Source organism: Corvus cornix, chromosome 10 (assembly GCF_000738735.6).
Source record: "Corvus cornix cornix isolate S_Up_H32 chromosome 10, ASM73873v5, whole genome shotgun sequence".
Lineage (NCBI taxonomy): Eukaryota > Metazoa > Chordata > Aves > Passeriformes > Corvidae > Corvus > Corvus cornix.
Window position 1 is genome coordinate 1,898,884 of NC_046340.1, and position 19,948 is coordinate 1,918,831.

General features: G+C 41.8%; 1 protein-coding gene across 1 annotated transcript in view; it reads left to right on the forward strand.

Moving 5' to 3' along the window:
- The first annotated feature begins 410 nt into the window (after window positions 1–410).
- The window catches only part of SEMA6D (semaphorin 6D), a 217,026-nt gene continuing 197,488 nt past the window's right edge, over window positions 411–19,948 (forward strand). The window contains exons 1-2 of the mRNA XM_019280890.3: window positions 411–545; window positions 6,703–6,778. The gene's annotated coding sequence lies outside the window, so the exon portion shown is untranslated. The remainder of the gene's footprint in view (window positions 546–6,702; window positions 6,779–19,948) is intronic.

A 19,948-nucleotide genomic window follows, 5' to 3' on the forward strand; every position in this document is an offset into this window, starting at 1 on the left:
ACTTTTTAAGCTACTGTTAATCCTATGAGTAGCTTGGGAAAGAATTTGCAATAAAAATTATATTTATAAAATTTAGTTTGCAAATTGCTTGAACCGATTGCGAGATCCTATTTCTTTGGCATTATTTATTCTTTATCCATTATTATGGAGAGAAAAACAGAGCCTACTCATTGATCACAAATTCTTTGCTGATGTTGTAAATATATATAACATATTCCTGTACATATAATGTTTTTATATTCCATCTCTGTCATCTATCACTTCAGAAAATATTATTAAATTCCCTGTGCCTTAACCTTTCTTTGACAAAAAATACTACATTCCTCCAAAATCACTTTCCACAGACATTCCTAGCAATCAAACACTATACAATACAACCTCTCCCTGATTTCTGTCTTACTCTACAGGATATACACTTCCACGAAGCCAATAAAATTCCTGTGGATTCTGCACTGTCTAAGCACTGGGACTGTTTCTCTCACGGGGACAGTGTCCAGCCAGGAGTCGGTCGGATCCATGCTGGGCTGGCAGTCTCAGTGATCCATGTAAGTATAGCACTCACAGGGATGACTGGCTACAGACTGTCCTGAAAAACCTCTTTGCCATTAAAGCTGATTTAGGACCTTCTGTTAACTCTTGTTTACTCCTGATTGTTCAGCTTAAGACTGGTAATATCATGTACTGCTTCCCTCTTTTTATTCACACGGGTAAATCATATTAAATGGGGCTTTCTGCAGATGGTCGCTGTGAGAGCACATCTCTGGTTGAAGATAGATGGTAAGAAAGGGAATTTGAAATTGCAGCAAACCATGGATTCTTGTCTCTCCTGTCATATTGAATACCTGTATAGTCACTCAAGCTTTCACTTGAATTGAGGTTTGTGAAGAGTTGAATTCCCTAGAGGGTGTGCTGAGATTTTTAATTTAACGCTCATTAGTTCAACAAACACAATGCATTTGCATTTGCAGGGCAGGAAAATAAATGTTTAAATGGAACTTAATCCCATATTTTGAAAATCTGCAAGTGATTTGAACTCTCTTACTGGTCACTTTGGATTTCATTAAAGAATGATGGCATGAAAAAATAGGAAGCCACAGTATTTTTCATAATTTGAAAATATAACATTACAAATAATTGAATATAATTGTCCAGAGATTTAAGTAAATGTTTCCACAGACAATAATTTATATAACAAGAAAGAAAACCCCGTTGTCCACTTAGAAGGGTTAAAGGTGAGGAAGTGGGAATACAAATTATGCTATGCAGTCAAATTCTTGACATAATTGCGTTTGTGTTTTGTGTGCAAAAACCACATTAAAACATGTTCTAATAGTAGTATTTACTTTAAAGAAATCTTTCTGCACATTTATTAGGAAACAGTAAAGAAACTATGTAAAAGTTCAAGCCTTCAGCATGTTTAACCATTTATGAGTAGTTAATGAATATTTTATTAACTATTGCTTGAAAGAACAACAAAAGTGCTGCTTGCCAATTCAGAGAAAGTAAGTGATCTTTAGTTTAATGATTTAACACATATAAGCTTTATGAAATGTGCTTGTTGCTATGGCACACGTGCATTTCTCTGACAGAATAGATGGCATTGTTTTGCGTGAAGAATATCATTCCTTTTGGATCACTTTGAGTCTGTCTGACTTTTTTTCTTCTACAGGCATAGTTTCCTACCCTTACTCTCTTTTACTGAATAGTATTCTTTGCTCTTGGAAAAAATGCATCCAGCAATTGAGTCACCCCCTTTCTGAAAGTGAACAACCTTGTGATGCACTTTTTTCAAGTATCTGTTGCGTTTACAGTAGTTGAACTGTGACATATTTTGAAAGATTCTGAAAAAATATTGCTATTTCTGCCAGTGGGAAGTGTTTCATGGATGCAAGAACAGTACTGAAAACAAAGCTCAAATTCCTACTATATAGGGTATTTTTACCTCTTTATATATCAAACACTATCCAATATACCCTTCTCCCTAATCCTGTCTTACTCCACAGGATATACACTTTCAGGAACCATTCATAATAATAATAACTAATTGTGAAACAGTGGTTGTTATTTTGACTATGGTTGTTCTAAAATGTCAGGTAAGTGTTGTTTCTGTAGATCCTGAAACAAATTCCCAGTAAAGAAGTTACAACTGAAACATCAAATCATTTGTATGACTAACGCTAAAATCTGATGGGAATTTAAGAGATATGATGTTGATAGGAAACTATCAGAAAGGATGACATGTAATAGGACATTTAAATGTATAGACAACTCAGAAGAGAAGAAGCTGGGGATATAGTAGATTAATGTGTTAGCTAGGATGTGGAATAACAAAGAATGATATTTGGGACACTGAAATGGCAAGTGTAGCTAGAAAGCTCAAGAGAATGTGTCTATTTCCTGATGCCAATAAGGAGAAGTAATGAGGGAATTACATGTTTAAATTACAGGCCTAAGAGATCTGCAATTCCCACTTAAAAGTATGGAGATCCTAAGAGTTTCTACTTAGAGATTAGATTGTCTGTGGGACACCTGTTTCCTGGTTAAAGCAGAGGAGGTTTTGAGTGGTGCAAATGCAAAACAGGGTCAGCTAATTTTTGCAGGAAAAATATCGTGTCAGAAACAACACACAGTGTAAAACAGAGTACCACCAAAAGAAGTCCAGGTAGGAGGACTGGGAGAGAGACATGAAGACTAATTCAGTGCATCTCCAGTAGGGAGAAAGAAAATAAAAATGCCTATTGGAGATGAGTCATGAGGCAAAACTAAGGACTTCATATCCCACTGCAATTAAAAAAAAAAAAAAAAAAAAAAAGTAAGAATTCCAAGGAACAAGAGGATATCTGCCATATGACCTGAATTGCTTCACAAGCTCTTGATTTAAATGCTCTGCAGGAAAAAAAGGCTCCTATATTTGCAATTGAGTTATTAGATCGCAAACCAATTCAATTTCAGCTGAATCATGGGACCAGATGCAATATGAGCCTCAGAAATATTGATAATATTACAAATATTGCACTAGAGAAATGTAGCTGAGAGCTGGTGATATTCAGTATATGTACTGTGAGTCCTGTAAGCAAAAATAAGCTGTTAATAAGAAATCTGTGAAACAAGCAACATTATCTCTCAGAGTCTGTAACAGCTGACAGGCAGAAATACCTTGCTGAGCAACAGTGTCACATAAAGAGCAATTTGCCCAACAAGTGCCATCAAAAGTACTCCAAACTGAAACAGCGAGGACAGCAGCATTGATAGGGATCATCCTCTTTCAGCAGCCCTAGGAAAGCAATTGAAGAAGAAACAGGCATATCTCCAAAGGGGTTGTTACGTGTCAAAGCAGCACAGTATGGATCTGCCTCCAAACAGTGCTGACAAAGTCTTCTGGTAAACTGGACATTGGCATGGGCTCAGAAACTCTTAATAGTGAAGAGCAACATTTCTCACAGACAGCCTCTGAGGGCTCTTGCCTGCTTTGCCAACATTCAGGAGCGACTGTTCTGTCACTTTGTAATTGTGCAAGCTCTCCTGTCACCTGACAGAGTCTTCTTCATCCTGTGGTAAGTACCTCCAAACCCAAGTAACTATGGATGCTTCCAGGAAGCATTCTAGTTTACACTTAACTTGGTATAAACTGAACGAGGCATTAAGATCAGAGCAGATAATAGCTTTTATTTTAGGAAATGGAAAGGGCAAGGAAAAAGTTATGCAGTGCTATGGCATCAAGTTACAGTGACTGCTGAGAAAGAACACAAGGCTGAGTGGAGAAAAGCTGGTAATAAGCTTCCCTCCTTTGGACAGACAATTTCTTTGTCCATCCAAACCTTAAGAAAGCTACCAGAAGTACCGCTACAAGAGTCAAAATCTCCTTAACCCTCTGGGCTTAGTTCCCCTTCTTGTTAATGATTCACATCCACATTCCTGTATCTGGGACCAGTGTCCCCCACTGGGCTGCAAAGCAGGGTTCCTCCGGCCTCTCTCGCTGGAGCACTGTTGAACTCCATGTGGAAATAAACGCTGGCTGAGAAGTACGAGCAGGACTTTAGTCTCCTGGTTCTTACCTGAGAGGAGACTCTGATCTAATTCCTGCTTTAGTTAATGTTATTTGTACATATTGAAAAAGTATTGGCAGGAAAATAATCTTCTTTTCTCTCTCCTTGCACCCCCAAATAACTTAACAACTTAGTAGATGACAATGAGAGTTCAAATTCACTCAGGCAGAGAACAGAACGAGACCTGAATCTCCTTCATGCTTCAAAATTTACCTAGCCTTTAAGATACTAGAAAAGGGAAGATTGATGAAAATGACCCATTTGTGAATCTTCCTGAAAAGACACCAAAAAACTATTCAGCAAAGATGATCCAAATCTGTTAAGTATTTGAGGGGACTAAGTGAAACTGCATCTTTGTTGAATTTAGTGCATGGAAAAAAAATAATTCACCCACCATTTATCTACAATTTTGTTTAAAGGGAACTAAGCATAAATTCCAGGCAATTTATTAACTGGTTTTATAAGACACACAGATGCTCACAACTTGAAGCAGATATTGTCAAGAAGAAGGAAGAGAGGGAGGAGCGTTCACTTTTCCAGTAATGAATGTTCAGTTGAGATCATGCATGGGACAGAAAGGGAAGTGCGAAGAGTACAGTGATTGACAGTGAATGGAGATTTCTGCCCCATGTGGTCACAGTGAAACTGTACAAAGGAAACTATAGGATACAAACACACAGGCTGACCTGGCTCCAGGACATTCACACTCGTATTGTAATCAGAAAATTGACAGGTGCTACTGTCTGCCAAAGTGCCCTGTTCAGACAGTGTTGCGCTGCAGTGAAATGAGATGATTTCTTGCCAAACGGGCATTTCAGCGTAAGAAGTCTGACCGCTGTACCCTCGATGCCTTCTGCAGAGTCAGTGGGAAAGGCAGCCAAGAGCTGGGTGGTGATGGCAGCATGGACAGAAAATGACCCCTGTGGCAGTGCTGGACCATCACAACGCACAGAAGTTGATGACAGAGCCTGCGCTGGAGCTGCTGTGCTCCGAACAGGATTGTCTCCTCTCCAGTGACCAGTGACCCCGAGCGGCCGCCAGCCACACACCTGGCCGGTCCATGTCCAGGGGACACAATGAGGTGGAAAATGCCGTGGATCGAGATAAAACCGAGGTGACTTACCAGTTACTGCCATGGGCAACACTTGATTTGGGAAAAATTAATTTATTTTATTTTAAAATGGAGTCGGAAGTAAAGTTAAAAACTAGTCCGTGCCCCCACCCCGGGGGGAGGCTTCACTGCCTCACCCTGATCCTTCTACCTCCTCCTGCCCTGAGCTTCTCTGAGGGGCTCAGCCCTGCCCTGGGTGGGGCCGGTGGGAACCGGCCGGGACTGGCCAATTCCAGCCGGGACCGGCCGAGTCCAGCCGGGACAGCCCCCCTGCCCTCACGGGCCGTCCCGCGGCTGGAGATGGACATCCGGGACGGAGCAAGGGGCTCAAGGCAGCCGGACAAGGGAAGCACAGCCGCGGCAGGGCCGAGAGGTGCCGGGGTGCGTGAGGCAGCCGGGCTCCTCCCCACCCAAGCAGTGCCACCAGGTCAGTCCTTCTGGCTGGGTCTGGTTCATGGTCACAGTGACAGAGAAATCAGATGCAATTGCAAAATAATGGCCGACTGTGAGTCCACTCCCAAAACCAAAGACAGAACAGGGACCCTGAGTGCTTCAGCTCGTTTGGAAAAGTAGGAGGAAATGGGGTTTGGAAACCTGCAAAATGCTACCAAGAATTAAAGCAGCAAAAATACTGATGGCAAATCGCCCCCACAGGTAATCCCCCAGTGTCAGACTGAGCCAGCACACGGGTTTTCATGGCAGAGTGAGAGAACGGGCTGAGAAGGGCCGTGGGACAGGCTGTCCCTCAGGCGGGCTCCGGGCTGGCAGGCAGGGCTCAGCAGGAGAACAAGGGACAAAGGCTGTGGCACCGGACCTGCACCTGCCACTGATAGAAAAGGAAGGAAAGAGGATTTCAGAGAAGATATCAAAGCCAGCTCCCCTGGTTATGTCTTGAAGCCAAGCTGCTGTTGCAGAATCCGAAAAACAAAATTTGCACTAGAGGACTTCAAGCAGAAGAAAAAGAAAAAAAAGTATATAATAGTGTCCTCATCCCCACACAAGTATCACTTTCCTCTGTAGCAAACCTATTCTTCTTTATTTGTAGAGGAACCTGGAACCTGTACCTGGAGAAGGGTGTGATGTTTTCCTTAACAGATTATGCTTGAAGATAAACTGCAAAATAGTTTTTCCTCTACATGCTTTAGTTTCCATTATTTTCCAAAGAGAATATCTGGTTTCTGAACTCAGGTTAGGACTAACCAAATGATTTTTATTTTTCTGTAAAAATGAGAGTAAAACATTCAGATTAGACATTAGGTTGCAACTCCACGAATGTTGGTCTTTAATAAACAATAGCAAAAAACCCCAGAAGCTGCAAAGAAATGAACTTAAACTTACATTTTTTTCAAATTTAAAGCCAGCTATCTCTGGCATTGGCTGAGGGAATGTTCTGAAAAGTTAGCGTTGTGAAATCTGCAACGACACAAACCTAACCCGAAACGAAAGATTTCCGTTTCATACCGAAGTCAAAACCTGGGGCTTTTGCTGGAGAACTTGGACCCCATCGGGAGTGACCCTGAGCTGTGTGCCCTCACTCTCCTGCAGGTGTTAACGAGGAGCGGAGGCACTCTCCGAACGGCGGTTCCTCGCCCGGACAGGAGCTAGCAGTCCCCGGAGCCAGGTGAGCCGGGGGAAGCAGCCCGTGTGCCACGAGAAAGTTCGCCCGGGTGCAGAGCAGGAAAAGTGAAAGAGTTGCTGTGCAGAGGACAGTCTCTGCCTGCCACCCTTCCCCGCAGCTGAGTCAAATGACTTCTGCATTGACTGCTGAGGAGCGTTCGCAGCGCAGCTGGGGCCGGGCGGGGGTGGCTGAGGCAGCTGCCGGATCCCCCGGACGCGGCCGCGCAGCCCGCCCGGGGCACAGGCGAGCAGCCCGGGGAGCGGGGCCGCCTCCCGGCCGGGGGCTGCGGGGACAGCGCGGGCACCGGAGGCGGCGCCAGGGCCGCGGGCAGGTGCGCGGGGCGGGCGGGGCGGCCCGCGGACAATGGGCGGGGCGGGCGCAGGTGCGGGGCGGGGCGGCGGGGCGGGCCGGGGTGCGGAGCGCGGCCGCGCGGGGCGGGCCGGGCCGGGCTCCAGCCGCGCCGCCGAGTCCGCTGCGCCGCCAGCCGCGCCCGGAGCCGCGCAGTCCCCGCCGGCGCTGCCGCACCCGCGTAAGTCCGTCCCTCCGTGCCCCCGGCGCCGCGGCGGCGGCTCCGGCCGCGCCTGTCCGCGGTGCCGCTGCCCGGCGCGGAGCGGCGGTGCCGGGGGATGCCGGGCGCTGCGCGGGGCTGCGCCGGGCGGGTCTCGCCGCCCGCCCATTGTCTGCGGCGCCCCGAGCCTGGGGGCGAGGTGGGGCCGAGCTGGGCCGGGGCTGAGCTGGGGCGGCGGAGAGTCTCTGCCTGCGGGATTCCGCGGGTGTTTTCGCCAGCCCCGAGGCGAGGGGCTGCCGCCGCGGTACGTGTGTCTGTCCGCCCGGCACTTGGGGCGGTTGGGAGCTCGGCATTGCCGGGGCTGCCGTTCCCGTTAATTATTCTCAGGTGTTTCTACTTTCCAGTTTTGCTCCCAGCTGGAGCCTCAGACCTTTTTACTCGTTGAGTGAGGAAAGATTTATTTATTTTAAATGATGTTACCTCTTCTCGGTTGTCTTGGAGCAGAAGCGGGCGGGCTGTTACAGGTCTCTCTCTGCAGCATTCATGAACCCCCTTTGCTATCATAAGACATGTGCATCTCGAGTAATCAGTGAGATGTATGAGGCGAATGAATACTCTCTGACAGGGACTCGCCGAACACAGGCACCTGCGAGCATCCTTTCTTCTTACAAGTCTGTGTCCTGATCAGTTTGTTTGATGCACCCACAAAGGTGTATTTCTTTAGCTGTGCAAGGTAGCAGTGATTCAAAATATCTCATGTAAGAAGCGGTACAACTCGTGACACCAAACTGCTTGTGTGCATCAAGTGGTGCTGGGTGCGAATCTCAGTGGACCGACCGAATGTACGTGCCTGCCTTGAATGCTTTGTGTTTGATGATCCTTGGTGGACTTGCTAAGTGCATTAGTCTGGTGAGGCTTAGAGTTTCTAGCCCCCGGGAGCAACACATTCTGTGAACACCTCTGTCTAACGTGGAGTTTGATTTCAAAGGGAAGCCCGTGATGCGGAACTGGCGTTTTGATTATGGAAACTTACTGTATATTTTCCTTAAAGAAAGAAGAAACCTTATAGCGGTTTTAAAAAGGAATACAAGTTTTTTGCAGGAATAAAATGCTTGCATTATCCATCAATATAGCCATTTAGTCCCTCTCTACAACAGTAGCAATTTGCTTTAATTTTCTATTTTTATTTCTCTTTCTGTAATGATTTTCTCTTGATTGAATTCCTTTTCTTTCCTATTACTGTGGATGTTGGTCCCTGATCCAATTCTTAACAGCATTTGTAACTACAGTTCAGTTTATGCCCTCATCTTAAGGAAAAGAAAAAAATCCCAATCTTATAAGCAGCGCCCCTATTAATTTCACAACTTTGAATTTGTAAGATTTTCTTTTCCCTTTATTGTTTGTTTGTGTTCTCTTTCAAATGTTAATATAACTTGGCCCGGTTCAGGCAGGTCTTGATTGAGAAGGTGATATAAAAATGCACTGGCTCCCTTTAATGATCATTTTGATTACTGCCATTGTGTGTTCTCCAGTTACAGTGTGATGTGAGTTTTGAGTCTCTGTGTCTCTGCTCCGCTTCTCCCCTTGTATTATTCCTCTTCACCAAAGTATTTAGCCACCGGCAAGCCCATTTTTCACATAAGTGAGATTTGGTTAAATATGGTGCTAAAATACACAGGATTGCTATGATTTTTTTCTTTCCCTAAGGAAAACAAGAAAGGAGTTAGGATGTGTATAAGGAAAGGTTTGATAGACAGTGGAGAACCAGAGATTTCTTTTGGAAAAGAACCCTTACCAATCCTTATTGAATTTGTTCGTCTGCATGAAGAAAAGAACTGTTGTTTTGTTATCTAGCAGCTGTAGGAAGATTGACAGCTACAAATTGCAAATCTATGAAGGATCTGCCCATGACACAATCTTTAGTTCATTTAGATCGTTATCCTACACATCTTGTCATTTGCAAAATTATATAAACAAGACCAGTAAGTTTGTGGAGAAGATGTAAATGCAGTGAATATACTGTAAAGATTTTGAAGCTCTTTGGGATAATTAGCAGAGCATGGGCTTGCCTGAAATATGACATTACTACAGTTAATTTAATTCACATAGGAACACACCATTGAAAACATTATCCTGTAGAAAAGAAATACATATTTTAAAACATGCTAGCTCTGTCAGAAAAACATTGTGTAGCAGTCTTTTTGTTAAGATAAAGAGAACATCACTGATGTTGTCATGTGCTTTGCATTTCTAAACAGAATCTAATGAATTACAAACATTCATTATGCTGCAAGCAATTGCTGAAACTTCTCAGGACCCCAAAATAGGGATTTATTTATATACTCATATTTGCATCTTTTCTGATTATGGTGTCACTGTAAAAATAGAAATAAATAAAAAAAGCTATTGTTCTGAAATGAGTTCTCTCATAGCTCCAGATATTTCGTTGGTCTTCCTCTGTCTTGGAAGTTCATGTTCAGGTTATGGAACTTTCTGTTGGGAAGTGTGGGAAAACTACAGGAGGGGTCTGGGAGCATTCTTTGTTGGATCCTGGAAGAATTAAGGGCATATAATCTGCAGCAGAAGGTCAGGTTTATCAAATGTCTGAGAAAGAACATAGCTGAAATTTTCAAAGGTTAGAAAGAGCAATGTGCTAATTTTAAAGGACATCTTGCATAAATACTACTTTTCTTAACATGTTAAAATGTGAAAAAAAAAAATATTTCTTGATCTGTGTTTTTATCTAAATGTTTAACAATTCAGTCTTTCTTAAACACGGTATTTGTGACACAGTTACTGTTTTTCTAATGCTGCTTCCTTCTCTGTGGACTCAAGAATGAGCCATTGGAAAGGGTCTGTATTTATTGGCCCAAACCAATTTACAGCTTTTGAATGCCTCAGTTCAGGACTGTACTTGGCACTGTGCACTGTGGACTGTCACTTTCCAAAAACGGATTTCTTTGAAATATGTGGGTCTTCGGAGTTCAGTTTCATCCCACCTCCCCTCGGGTTCCATGAGAGCACAGCAGAGGTGGTGGTCACAGCCAGGCACGGGTGGTGTGGAGCCCCTCACGTGTCCTGTTGGGCTCCGGCGCTGGGGCTGATGTGCTTAGGGTTGAGACAGAACTGGGTGTTCCCTTTGGGGATGTGGATGGAGCTGGAGGATCACATCCTCTGCTGTTCACCAAGGAGAGGTACTGAAAATTTATTATTGAATTCTGCTTCTCTTTACGACTGGTTTTAATTTATTTTTAAATACTGTCTCTTAAACCTTTATCTTGGGAATTAATTCCTGCCTTGGCACTGTATTTTTAAATTAACTCAAACCCAAGCGGATTCAAAATGCAGGAGACCCTTTTATAAATGACAGTGTTAATGACAGATTATAAAACACAGGAGCTGGAGAATACATACCAATTTATCTGCTGCTTTTCTGTGCTATACTACAGCTACATTGATTATTCCTGATACTCCAGGTGATTCTCCTTGAACACATTGTGGTGGAACTGAAAACTGCAGAAGTGCACATCTGCAGGAACTCTAGGTCATAAAGCAAGTCCTAGGTTTGATCTGAAGTAAGCAAGTATTGTTGGTCCCTCAAGGAAGTGCTCAGTGCTCATCTCTTCCACAGACAAGGAGGCAGTCAGTGAGCATGGCAGTTACAGGAAGCTTTAAGGGGGAAAAGTCTGTGTTTCAAACGATGGTGATACTGTGGATACCTTAATTGCAAATTAATATAAGTGATGTCTGGAAAATCAGACAAATCTTCAATGTAATTATAAGTCAAAGTAAGGGAAGGGAAAAGAAACATGAAGTATTTTTGAAGGCTGATACCAGGCAGTGTCTCACAGCTAGAAATGAATGTTACTCAATGAGGGAACGAGGGAGGGGTTTTGGGGAAGGTTTTTTTGATGGTATAAAACAAGGATTTCTTCCCTTGTAAGCTGAAGATCACTTGACTTTATCATACAATTCAGGTGTTTGAGACAAGCCTTCTTTGGCAAGGAGGAGTCATTGTATTTCTCAGTGTGTTCTGCTCCCATGGCAGGCCTGCAAACGCAGTAAGTGCTTATGATGTGTTAGCCAAGGGTCTGTTTCTTTAGCTTAAGTAGGAAAGATCTCCACTTGGAAGAGAGGCTTTTGAGTCCTTTCTTCCAGAGCAGGAGGAGTTCCTATCAGTTTTGCAGTAGTACTTTTAAGCAGCTTCAATTACATATTCTTAACTTTGTTTCGCTAGTGGGAGCTCCCCTTTCAGTGTCTCTGACCTTTTTCAGTGAGGTTAGCTTCTGCTGAATCCACCCTGCCTGTTCTGGTAGGTTGTAATTCCCTTTACAAAGTCCACTTTTACCTTTATATTGTGACTTCTTGTTTTGATTATATTCCTTCAGTTCTCAGAAATATTTCGTATTCCTTAATCCTTATGTTTCCCACTGATACACCACTTCTGTCTCTTTTAGTCTATCCAAAGAACCCAATTCCTTTTACTCCAACTGTTTGGTTTGCTCACTAGCTCTAAGATCTCTTTACACGGACAACTTTTTCTCCCACTTCAAAGCTGGTTATGACAATGTGACAGCACATATTTTCTGTATCCAGCTGTAGCATGTATCTGTAACTGGTATTACATTTCTGAACTTGAATTTTCATGCCACTTACACTGCACATGAAGTTTTGTCCGTGAAAAGGGTTCATCCTGACCAGTAGTGTTGCTGTGAAAGTGGGTGTTACATCCATGTTCTTGAAAGCCAGCAGAATTGCATCCTGTGGGTGAGAGCAGAACCATTGTGCAGAATGTCTGAGATATATGTGATCCTAATTTTCTTTGTTAAAAAGTTAACTAACAAATGGCTAATTAATTCTGTTCACTTCTAAACCAAAAAGAGCCAGTCTTCTTGAGTCAACAGCCTTGCCCCTTTTCCTTGCTAGTCTTCCAAAGCTCAAAACTTTGAGATCTATTCTCTCTTACGGAGCTTAGTTTTAGTCTACAGTATGTGTTGCAAGTCTCTTTGGGAGAGGCTAAAGTACAGAATTTGGCTTTTTTTGTAGTTGCTCTAAAAAGGAGTAGTCCTGCATTTCTTCATGACTAGTAGCCTCTTGCTAGTTCATAATGGGAAATATTCTTGCAATTCCAGTACTAACCACATTTTTAAAATCTGCTTTAGAAATGTTTTAACCTTATTTGTCTGTTGGTGTGTGGTAAGGAGAAGAGTGAGTTCTTCACATATATAATGAAAATGCACAGTACAGAATCAGACGTAGCCAACCTGAAAATGTCAGATCATAAAGTTCAGCATCTTTGAATTGGGGTTGAGGTGAGGGAGGCCCACTTATACTTTGTCATTTCAAGTAAGTATTACTTTTTTCACTTTCCCATAATTCAAAGAGCAGGTGAATGAACCTGTCTTAGGCTGTAAAATTAAAAAGAAAAATTGCCTTCAGAAGGAATGGAAATCAGCCATTTATTTCACAAAGCAGAAGATCAAGATGAGACTTTTCAGCCATAAATAAGAAATTACGTAAACATGATTAGCATGAAACTGTATGTTTATAGTGCAAATTCTAATGAAGTAATAAGTCCTTTTTTGTTTCATAAAATAGCATAAAAAGTGAGAAATGCCAGCATATGAGTGAAAGTCAAAAAGTCAAGTATCCAAATCCAAATTTTTTCTAAACTAAAACTTAATGTTTTTCAGACAGTCCCCTCAGATCTCTCACTCCTCTTCTGGCAGTGAGTCAAGTCTTTTTCCTATTTGAAAATGGACAAAACCTCACTCTTTCTCCAAATTGCTTGAGGAGAGAAGCTTTTCCTGCTTGTGGCCTGCATAGCTCCACCAAATTTAAAAAAACCCAAATAGCTAAATAAATCTGGGGAGGGTTTTTCCATGTCCCTGAATATGTAAGATAAAATGTGTTGAACACATGCTGAATTTCCAGAGAAAACAGCTGTTTAACTCTAAACTCAATGGAGAGTTTCCCACACTTACGAAGTAGCAATTTTTTGTTCTTCCATGTGAAGCACTAGTCTCTGTCATTAGGACACATTAAAAATTATTTTGTTTCGATCAAATGTCAAGTCTTTTCACCAAGACAGGAAAGCCTTCAGATTTTCCCAGGAAAACATTGCTTGTCCCCGTTAAAGCATTCCCATTTCCTCTTAGCAAATTACATCCAGCAAACTAAAGCCCTTCCTTTATCATAGGTCACTGATGAATAATTTATTTAAAAAGCACGAGAAAGGGACAGAAAAAGCCTTAATGTGAAATACCAGTGTAGTGACTGACATCCGTACAAACTCTGCGTGGCCCTACTTAGGACAGCATCCTCTAACAGGGAATGTTGGGCACCTTTGGGCAGGCACACAGCTCCTGTCCTATTTGGGGCACCTCATGGGTAGTCTGGAATATTCTCTTGTGTGCAGATCCCCAGACCTGCAGCGATGTGTCTGTGCTTGAAAGCCAGTTAAGTAAGAAAAGCAGTGTGAATTAACACAACTGGAGCACTCTACTCCTGCATGGGGAGCAGTTTGAGAATTCCCGCGTTCTCCCGCTGTACAGCGTGTCCCTGTGAGTGACTGTGCCTTGCAGGATGGAGCTGTGCACTGAAAAGCCATTGCACTGTGGGCATAGAGCTGGCATGTCTACAGGTGTATGGGGGTGGGGGAGAAATTACCTGATGATGGTGGCAGCAGAGATTTCCATAGCAATCCAGCCTAGGATGACTGCATTACTCACAATGGTGATGGATGGATGCAGAGAGTGGAAGAGATTGGTGCGTGTGTAGGTATTTACCTGCCTGAAAGTAAGCTGGAGTGAAGATAAAATGGAGTTAAATCTGAAAGCACTGCAGTCTGAGAAGTAGCACTGCTCTGCAGCCACTCTACCTTGTAGAAATGTTCACACACATGGTTCAGCTCATGATCTGTGAGTATGGAACTTCTGAATATGGAAATTAATTGCAAAAGGGGATTTATCTTGTTGGGCTTCCAGTTGTTTAAAAGAGTTTTAAAGTTTAACTTTGGACGTGATGAGAGGAAATCCATAATTTTCATGGGGCTTTTTGCTTTATTGAAATTGTAAATGTAGAACTCTTCTTACTTGTGCTCTGAGCATCTACCAGACATACTCATTGAGAAATTGTTGGAAATGTTTTCACCACTTTGCTTTCTGGCAGACAGTTGTAATCCAGTTTGTCAAATGAATTTTCTTGATTGCCTTGCAGCATATGCAAAGTACTTAAAATTGTTGTTAATTGCCTCTGAAGAGTTGGGGTGGGGGGAGAGAACAACACAAAAGAAAACAAGCAAAAATTCAGCTTTCTATTATTGTGTAAGTATGAAGAAAATTGTACTGTATAAAGGCAGCACAAAAAATATAACTGGAGTAATATAATAAGGGCAATCAAATCCTTCAGAATTCTGGATGGTGATTGGTCAGGGCTGGGGGAACACAGATTGCTGTGTAAAACGTTGAACGAGCTAAACTTAACCTATCAAATGCATTTACTGTCTGGCTTTCACTTGAATATAAATATTTGAGTTGCCAGTTCTGCAGGACTCTTTAAATGTGGGGTTTTTGCAGAGCTTCACGGGTGTCCCTCTGCCTCCAAGTCCACAGTTCAAAACTGCTATAATCAATTTCACTTCCACTACTGTGATATTTAATGTCTTTTAGAATGCTTGCAAGCAATTATCTCTGTCTTTCTACAGAATTTACAACTTGTACTGAGTTTGTTATCTACACCAAAGAAAGGAGAAATGTTTTTCTACACGTTATGATGTTTGGGTTATAGGTAGTCTTAAGCTATTTTTTTATTCTTACATTCTTCTTACCAAAATCATGCTTACAATATTTGTCAGGAATCCATGAAGGGCAGGGATATAAACTCTTTGCAAACAGACAGGGCTTCACAGTGAAGTGAGAAAACACTTTGCAAGATTCATGGTATGAATTAAGCTGCTAGTTGATTAGCTTTTGCAGCAATTTTTCCAACCACTCAAGAAAGGCCAATGTGTGGTACAATAAATCCAGAGATCTTAGAGCTGATATTCCTGTGTCTTAGCCTCTCGCTTTCTAAAATGTCAGCAGTCCTTGTAAATCAGGAGGTTCTGCTTGGTATTCTGGGCAGTGTGCCTTTGGAGCCGGGCGAGAGGGAGCACCATGATTGTTGCCTTTTGGCTGAAACCCCCAAGAATTGTCTGGAGAAAGCACTGTGTGTGGGAAAAGACCTTCTTGATCTGTCGCCAGGAGGTGTCAGTACAGCTCAGGAGTAACTCTTTCATCCCCCGAGACCCGTTTTTATGGTGTCGAGGCTCCTCTAAGCGCTGGTGTCGTGGGTGCAGTCATGCCCGGCCCTTTATCGCGTGGCTGCAGAAGGAGCACTGAAGTTGTGCAGAGTGTTAATCGATAGAGAGAAGCTGCTAATGTGGACTAAGTGTGTTGTTCCCCAGAAAGGCCCTTTCTGCCTCCATGGTGAGTATGCACATGCTGTGGTACAGGAGCCTCCTGCCTTTGGGAGTTCCTGTGTACTTGGGGCTTTCTGGGGCAGCTCTTTGTGCTCCCTTGCCTCTCAGGGCTGTAGCAGAACCTCAGCAGTCACTGATCAAATGTATCATGCTGGAATGAGCATGGCAAGATACCTGGTGAAAACATCAGGCTGAAGTAGCTGGAGCCATGAGTAGCTTTGGGAATCACATCCTTGAACGCTACTGATAGCAATCTTTCAAAACAATTTAAATAATTTATTTTAATGCATGAGGAGCTTTTCATTCTCAATCAGTTTTGCACAGCATATTATATGTATTTTATACAGCCTGCTAATGAGCTGAAGACTTGTTAATTATATGTGTGTGGAATGGCATAGCTGCTGAATTATGCACATTATTTTTCTTTACAACGAAGCCTTCCTCTTAACTGTATCTCTACTAGTTGAAATGTGCACCTCTGGTTGCTGATACAAACTCCTCTACTGTCATTTTATTATTGTAAATTTAGGGTTTTGGTGATGTGAAGGATTAGTCTGAAAGGTGGAAGAGTTGGTTAGGCAGCAAACAATATAGTGTTTAAAAGCAGCTTCCTGTGCTGCATAGAACAGCTGTTGGGAATTTTATACCCCCTGAAATAAAAGGAAAAAAGTGTAATAAAGAAGTATAAAATATGTAATGATTCACTTAATTTTCTTTCTTCATCTGTCCGGTTTGTAATTTGTTACAAGTTTTCCTATTTAATATTGTACTCTTGATGTGGAAAAACAAAAAAAAAACTCCAGGAAAAAGTCAACAACAAAAACTGAAGTTATATGTGATATCTAGAGCAAAATATTTTATAATACCAGGTCAGTGTTGTAAGAATTGGAATCTATGTAGAAATAGGTGCCCTGTTTCCTGAATTTATGCTTACAAAATGTATAAAATGTAGTGGCAAAGCTGATCAGCTCTTTCTTACTTTGGAAAATTCCAGAAAGCTACAAAAATATGCAATGCTGGTGATATCAGTAACTTACTAAACAACACGTTTTTGTGTCAACTTGGTGTCTAGTATAGAATTTAAATCATTACGTGGAAGTAGAATTTTCAAAATCCCTGTGTCTTTTACAATGAATTATTCATATTAATGAATACTCATTTCTAGCTCAGTCTGTTGAATGAGGATGATGTTTAATTTACATGTGTTGGAGGTCATCCTCGTAGATTTTGGGGAAATATGGAACCTTTGCTTTTGCCAGGAGCTTTAACCTCCACTGGTATTTACACTGTGGGGCTGCTGGTCAAGTCTGGCCAGGTAGTGCTCTTTAGTGTGGGTGTGTCCTGGAAGCCTCCACTGGTGAGAGATGTGCAAAGAAGGAGAGAACCTACATGGAAAACTTGTAAAATCTTGTCAGCTGGATGTTAGGCATCTCTGTCACATCTTAATCTTCTCGTGGTGCTTCCAAGTTTCATTCTAACACTTGGCGTGGTGGTTTGGATTTAGAAGCCTTGAGCTGGTGGAGATCAGCGTGTGTTGGCAGCTTTTTCAAGTCAGTGTTGGACTACCCAAATTACTGGGCTGTGTCCCCCTCCCAAGGGATGGGCTGCTGAGGAGACACTCCTGCCTTTGTGCAGGTGCTGTTGGGAAGCAGAGGCAGTTTGAATCAGGATTTCTGTCACGTTGAAAATCCTGAACTTTAACAGTGTCGTGATGGCAGCAGGACTGGTAGGCTGAAAGTCTGAGTCTCTTTTTCAGTGGCAAACATTGATTGGGGTGTTTGTTTTTGAAAGAAACACCCAACAAAACAAATAGAAAAAGAAGAAACCAAAACCAAAAAAATCCCCACCCCAACAAAAATCTCTCAGTTTTCAGTTTAGAAAAAGTTGGGCTCCTTTTTTTTTTTTTTTTTTTTTTTAAATGATAATTGTGTTGTAAAAACCCAAGATTGGTGCAAGTGGGTAAGAAAAAGTCATTTTGCTGAAGATTTCTGAAACTTTGTGGGGGATGGAGAAGGGAAGAACTGATCAGGAGTTGTGTGTTAGAGCAGCATTACTGAACTTCACACTGAGCATCTTCTACCTTTTCCTCTAGTTATGGGGATATTTCTGTGATTCACAAGCAACTTTATAAAAAGCTGCATTCTGAGTATGTGCATGTTGGACATGTACTCATGGGGAGAGGAACAGGTGCAAGGAAAAAAAATTCTAAATCAGCCTGAAGGCTTCTTCAGTCTTTTTTATTGTTTATGCAGAGTGTTCAGATTTCATTTGTTGTGCTAATGTCTGCTTGTTTCAAATAAGCCATGAAATGACTATTAGATAGATGATGAGCCTTAAAGGATTATATACATCCTTCATCTAGGTGCTGCTGCAATATAAGCACAATAACAATAATCAGCTTAGTTAAGTTCAAACAGGTGGGCTAAAGGGAAAAGTGCATGTTCCCTCCATCCTCACCAGTGGAACACGTGATTATGTAGAAAACTAGAGAAATTGCTTGGAGGCATTTTGAAGTCTTATGTTCTAGGTAGCCAGGGTTGTTTTGTTTTTCTGGGTATTCTTTTAACACAGTGATTTCATGACATCATACCATGGCATGGACATGAAGAACTTCAGTTTCCTTGTCTGCTTTGTAAAGTGTGGTATCCTGGCAAGATGGTGAGTGGATTTCCCTTCCTAGCCAGCCGATGGCCTTGCACTCATTCAACTTTTGGTAATAAAAACAAATACCTTGTTTTGTTTTGTGGGGTTTTTCCCTGTGCTGTCCACAGTATTGATTTTTTTCTTCCTGCTTTGGAGACGTAGAACCTTTGCAAGTAAAGAGACTCTCTGACTTTCTCTCCATGGTGTGGACAGCTGTGGTAGCAGGAGAGTTGAACTGGTGACTCTGGGTGGCTCCTTGGCTTCTTCCCTTGCCCAGGGAGTGCTCAGGGTTATCTCACATGGAACATCTCTGTAGTTAAGGCTGAGGGTTAGCTCCAAAATAACTCCTAGCCACTGCACGTTTCCCAGTGGCTTGGGATTTATCCTTCCACAACAGACACGTTCTGTTCTCCTCGAGTTGCTAAATGTCTAAATCAGCTGCTTTTTTGGGAATAAACTCCTTGTTTTGCTGGTATTTGTGTAAGTAAATGTATGTGCCAAGTTCTTAAAGGGATACACCAAATATTTTTATACCTAGAAATAACTGTAAAACCAGAAAAAGGATATGGAGCTGTGCAATTACATGAGATGATTCAGAGACTGAATGAGTTATTTTTAAACATTTCATTACAGGGCTTAATTAACTGCTTGCCAAACTTTGTAGGTTAATGTGAATTGTTCACAACCAAGTTGGAGAACAATTTATTGTATTGTCTTGGAGAAAATTCATGTGACCAAGAAAGTGTCTGAGGTAAGTAATTGTTTCTGTTGTGATTTAAAAATACTTTCTTTCCTACAGCATTCCTTTGGGTGCTTTCTATGATGGGTATGAAACCATGATAGCTTTAATTTTGGCAAAAGGTATTGCTACTAAGAACATTTATGGCAAAATATCAGAATAGATGTACAGTTTTAAGACTTTGAAATAAAGCCACAGAAATTTTGGTTAATTGGAGAAATTCAGAATGCCATTTTTTGTTTTGTTTGAGGTTTTTTTCTTGGGGAGGGGTGTTTACTTTGAGTTTTGTTTTTTATATATATATATATATAAAATTATTTAAACCTAGCATTAAAAAATTACATGGAAATCCCTTGACCTACAGCTCAGAAAAATAGGAGGCGCTGTAAAATAGACACGTGATGTGGCCTTGTTTGGGACAACCTTTAGAAGATTATTCAAGTCTGAATATTAAACTCCACATAAGTAAGTTCCAAAGTAGAAGCCCAAGAAGAATTTGTAGTATGTTACAAGAAACCCTCTTGTATGCCTGAAGTCTCTAGATATGGAAAAAAAGATTATTTGCTATAGTATTCTGAGCTCATTTTTCATTTCACCCAGATGAGATGAAAGTACATTTGGGACAGCAGATTTTCAGACTCTTTGTCATTATCTTGTTTTTGATTCTTCTTTATGGATTGTCCAGGTGGAGGTGTCAACATAGTGCTACATTGCAGAGAGCATCAATATGTAATAAAAGGCAGGGAGAAAAAAAATCATCTTTATTTTTTCCCCTGTGCTGTGCCACAAATAAATTGCAAGCGAAATGAGCAAGAAACTGAT